Source organism: Otolemur garnettii, unplaced genomic scaffold (genome assembly GCF_000181295.1).
Source record: "Otolemur garnettii isolate 467f Iridium unplaced genomic scaffold, OtoGar3 scaffold00099, whole genome shotgun sequence".
NCBI lineage: Eukaryota > Metazoa > Chordata > Mammalia > Primates > Galagidae > Otolemur > Otolemur garnettii.
Genome location: NW_003852494.1, coordinates 3,915,907 through 3,921,210, shown reverse-complemented (window position 1 = coordinate 3,921,210; position 5,304 = coordinate 3,915,907). Strand labels below are relative to the sequence as shown.

At 43.4% G+C, this 5,304-nt stretch overlaps 1 protein-coding gene across 2 annotated transcripts in view; it reads right to left on the bottom strand.

Annotated features, from left to right (window-relative positions):
• The window catches only part of SNRNP35 (small nuclear ribonucleoprotein U11/U12 subunit 35), a 4,683-nt gene extending 2,623 nt beyond the window's left edge, over nt 1–2,060 (bottom strand). The window contains exon 1 of one of the 2 annotated variants that reach the window (XM_003796024.3): nt 2,019–2,060. The gene's annotated coding sequence lies outside the window, so the exon portion shown is untranslated. Of the gene's footprint in view, nt 1–1,510; nt 1,655–2,018 lie in introns of those variants that run through there. The other variant, XM_012809066.2, reaches the window with a different exon arrangement.
• Nucleotides 2,061–5,304: the final 3,244 nt, after the last annotated feature.

Sequence of the window (5,304 nt, the reverse complement as noted above, 5' to 3'; positions counted from 1 at the left end):
TCATTGTTGTTTGGCGGGCCCAGGCTAGATTCAAACTCACCACCTTAGGTGTATGTGGCTGGCACCTTAGCCAGTTGAGCCACAGGTGCTGAGCCTCCACGTTCAGTTTCAAGCGCCTTCCCCTTAAACCAAATCCTCTCTTCCTATTACCTATTCTGTAATACTAATCATGTTTTGCCCAAGACACAGTAAACAATCTTCAGTCTGGTAGCTCCAGATGCTAGGATATTCCCTGATAAATGGTGGGGGAACTGAACCAATTCCAATAAAAAACAACAGAATTGGTGTTGGTCCAAATCAGAAAAAAAGGACCACTTCGTTGAGAACCAATGTAGAACATTATACTGTCTACCACCAAACTGTAAAAGGACATAAGCTTGTCATCATTAGCAAGCAATCCTGGAGAAGATGCCTCTCGGGTGTCCTATCAGTAAAAGGATGATGAACAGCTGGAGCAACAGGAGGAGCACCAGATGAGAACAAAACTGTTTCAGTCTTGAGCTGTACTCTGGCTTTGACTCACTGTCTTTTGTCTTAGATGGCTAGAATTTCTCCACGTGAAAAAAAAAAAAGAGAGAGAGAGATCATGCTATGTTATTTCAGTCTTTCTCTGCTCTGGCATTCTACTGGGCCTAAAATTCTGAGTCTAATCTTACTCCCCACCTCCATTACAGGGTTGTAGGGATAAAAAAAGACCATAATTATATATAGCTAACTTCCATCAAACACTTAGGGGCCAGGCATTGTACTAAGCATTTAACACCCTTCACTTTTCAACAATGCCTGTATGTAGGTTACTACTAATTACTGTCATTTCAGATGAGGAAGGTCAGACACAAAAAGGGTTTTTTTAATCTGAAGTCACAAAGCTAAGTAGTTCAGTGGGGGAGTAAGAACCAGGGGCTATGTGCACTCCAGAGCTGGAACTCTTAAAAAAATTTCCTCAGATGGTTTTCATAAAATGTAAGGCCTTAGAGACAAGGATGAAACCAATACCAGGATTCTGGATGTTCAAGGCTGATACTCCACCCTCACCTCCCTATTCAACATTAAAAAGGTGCAAAGATCTACCAAATAAAACTGATATTATGGTACATAGTGAGAGCTCCTGTTCAAAGTTTTAACTTCCTCAAACTAAAATCGAAACGAATTACAAATGTATAAGCTTGGATTTTGTTCTCTTACCCGCATGGTTCTAGCAATACTAAGAGGTTTCATTGTTTCTCATTTATCTTTCTAGGTGTACTTTACTAAACCAAAACTAAAGTTATGGTTTCCTACAGCGACTTCATTGGATTTTTCACATATTCATTTTCTCATCAACGGGGGATGAGATTTGAGAGATGAATGGTGGGGGTGGAGGTGGGTGGGGCTCCTGGGATCCAGTGATCCTCCTGCTGTACCCTCATAAGAAGCTGGGACCACAGACCAGCGCCACCACGCCCAGCTTCAGTAGTTCTACCCTGGGCAAAATTTACATCAGTTTAATTTGGAACCTCGGGATTCTTACCCGTAAAATGCAGCCACGTTTCAGTGGGGTTTTGCGAAGATTCAATAATATGCTGTCTGTGAAGGCGATTTATCATTATAAATTATTATACAAATAAACGTCTTTTTTAAGTCTGAACTCGTTCTTCGTAATAAGACTTTCCCGCGCTGCTCACCCCAGAGCGAAACAAAACTGGAGGCGGGACCCGCGGTTCCGACAGTCCCCACCCCAGCGGACATGCGCAGTGGGCCTCGGGAGCAAAGACTGACGTCTCAGTGGAAAAGTCGCCGCTTCCAAACCGTCGGCTCGGCCGCCCGCCATCGAGGCTGGCGCTCCCCGCACTGCCTGGGGACGGGGGAGGAAACCCAGTTCTCGCCCTCCCACTCCACAACACAACCTCAGTAGGTCTCCCCGCCTTTGCCAGGTTTCAACATGGCGGCCCACACAAGCGCAAACAGAGCGTCCAGGCCCAATTCCTTCTTCCTTCCCCCAGGCGTGGGACCTGTCCCCTCCGAGCCACTCCACTCACCTCAGCAAAGCTCGGGCTCCTTTCCGCGCGGACGCAGGCGCCGGGCTGGGCCGGACCGGATCTGTAGACTGGTAACAGCAGATTCGCCGCAGACGGTGGTTTCCTTTTCGCTCTTAAAAAAAATTAAATGCATGCGTTCAGCATCGAAGGCGGTGACATCTCCGAAGAGAATGAGCTTTCTTTTTCCTTTTTATTTTTATTTTTTTTACACCAAAAGGAATACTGCTAAACAACTGAGTTGAGAGACTATGGAATGTGCAGTTAGTTTGGGAGCTCTGGTTTTCTTCCTCACAAAATGCAGTTCATACGAAGTTTTGTACATTTTCTCAGAGTTTTCCTAACTCCTAGATTTAATACATTCCCTTTCCACTCTAGTAAAACTGTTTTTTTCAAAGCGAGCATCAGAGGGACCACTGATGTTAGAATAATCTGGGAGCTTGTTAAAGAATAGCTTTTTCTGGGCCCAGCTGCAGATCTATGAACTCAAAAAATCTCAAGGAACTTGGGTCTGCCTTCTTAGCTCAGTGGTTAGGGCGCCGGCCACATACACCGAGGCAAGGCGGGTACGAACCCAGTCTGGGCTTGCTAAACAACAATGACAACTGCAACTACAAATAGCCGGGCGTTGTGGCCGGGCGCCTTGTGGTCCCTGGTACTCAGGAAGCTTGAGAGAAGAGAATCTCTTAAGCCCAAGAGTTTGAGGTTACTGTGAGTTGTGACCGCACAGCACTCTACCCAGGGTGACAAAGTGAGACACTGTCTCAAAAAAAAATAAAACTTAAGAAATTTGGATTTTTTGGCAAAACCCCATATGATTCCTTAAGTGTATGTACTGAAAGGCCCCTGCCCTTAGGGTCACAGATAAGAATCCCAGATTTTTTCTTTAGTATAATACATAATTTAAATTAATTTTTAAAAAAAAATCCCAGATTTTTAATCTGGGAGTGAGAGATTAAGGAGGGGGTTGTGTGATCCATAAATACTTGTAAAATGGACAGATCTGTACATTCTGATTATGTTTTGTTTTGGATGGGTCAATATATTCTATTAGACTTGATCAATATAGATCTATATTAGGGTGTGTTATAACTTGAAATTTGTCAATAAAATCATGCTTTCTTAAATTTGGTTATGGGTATCTTGCAAAATTCCTCAGCCACTCATTTTCTGAATAATCCCTCACCTGTGTGTGATTTCTGCTGATAGCTCATTTCAATTCCAATCTTTTTTTAATTAATTTAAAAAATCTCTGTGTTGCCATTAGGGTCTCACGGAAAAATGATGTCATGGAGAATAAGCATGCTTATTGAAATTGTTTTAAATAAAGGTGACCATTTGCTTGCTCAGGCAAAATGCTGAGCTTCTTTATTTGTGGTTGGTATATATAGGGAATTTTGTACATGGGCACAATACAGCAATGACCTCATTGATCCATTTAAACATCATGTGACTACCTCATGATTAGCTTCCGATAATCCACTCAACATACACCTTTTGACATAACCCTTTCAACATAACCCAATTTAACATACCTTAATGGAAAACATGTTGTTAGCCATTACTTCTTTCTTTGTATCTGATAAAGCCTGAGGCTATGAAGTAACAAGGTAGATTGAATACCTGCCCTTGTTGGCCTTGTCACTTGGATGCTGTTACTTTGGATCTTTAAACAAGGCATAAAGAAACTTCTTGGGCATACAGGGATTTGTGTGCAAACCTCTGCTCCCATGTGGGCTTTAAGTCAGGGGTTTTTGCTGGAAACTTTTATAAAGAATTTTTAGGCTACACTTCTCAAAAGCCTTTCATGAGCCCAGGTTTCATCTGTGCCATTAGATACGTGTATGCATTGGGTAAATTCCTCTGCTCTTGAGGTCCCCGAGCACATTTCCATTCCCGGACCTGTCAGTAAGTGACCTTCAGTACTTACCACAGGTCATGAAAAGTTACTGATGGGTATCTGGCCAGTTTTACAAAAGGCTTTTTTTTTTTTTTTTGAGACAGAGCCTCAAGCTATCCCCCTGGGTAGAGTGCCATGGCATCACACAGCTCACAGCAACCTCCAACTCCTGGGCTCAAGTGAGTCTCCTATCTCAGCCTCCCAAGTAGCTGGGACCACAGGCGCTTGCTACAGCACCTGGCTATTTTTTGGTTGCAGCTGTCATTGTTTTTGGCAGGCTTCGGCTGGATTCGAACCTGACACCTTAGGTGTATGTGGCTGGTGCCTTAGCCACTTGAGCCACAGGTGCTGAGCCCCAAAAGGCTTTTTTATTGGCCTTATGAAGTCAACCTTAATTCCTTAATGCAGTCTAGATATCTCTGGAAATGCTATTCCAGCCAGAGCCTTGGTTATGTTAGGCCCGCAACTAACCTGTCCATATGGGATTCTGCCTCAGTTTCTCACAAGTATGCCTGCACAAAGTCTTTTCACTGCTCTCTCTCAAACAGCTTTTTTGGCCAGAGGCATATAGGCCTTTCGCCTATTCTTCAATACCATAAACTAAGCAATCTGAGGAGAAAAAAGAAATGCTAAGACAGACAGCCGAGAGCAGTGGCCTTGCAGACAGAACAGCTTCCAGTGACTCACGTGAATTCAAATGGTTTTGATTTTATGGTCTGGCTCATATTTAATTTAATTAGAGTTCTTTACAACTTACAGACATATGGAATTTGTGCTGGTTTATGCATAAATATCTTTAGCTTTATTCCAGAAACAATTTGCAAGAAGTGCTTCCTTTCAAACAAGATTTGTTTAAGAAATACCCACTTGGGGGTATTCCTGCTTTTAAAATCTGTTACATCTCAGTACATGCTGAATAAGGTCACTTAGAATTGTGGGAAGGGCACTGGGAGCCAGGCCTGCCTGTTACCCACATGGCTTTGATGGAGCCATTGATTTTCCTCTGTCTCTGAGCCCTCATCCTCTAATGATTTTCAACTGGTGTGCCATAAGAGGATCTAAGGTGTGCCACATAAATTTTTAAAAATCATTAAATTATTTTCAAAAGAAGTTCAAAGCACAGGGGCGGCACCTATGGCTCAGTGGGTATGGTGCCGGCCCCATATACCGAGGGTGGTGGGTTCAAACCCAGCCCCAGCCAAACTGCAACAAAAAAATAGCCGGCACTGTGGGAGGTGCCTATAGTCCCAGCTACTCAGGAGGCTGAGGCAAGAGAATCACCTAAGCCCAAGAGCTGGAGGTTGCTGTGAGCTGTGACACCACAGCACTCTACCAAGTGTGACAAAGTGAGACTCTGTCTCTAAAAAAAAAGAAGTTCAAAGCATAGTA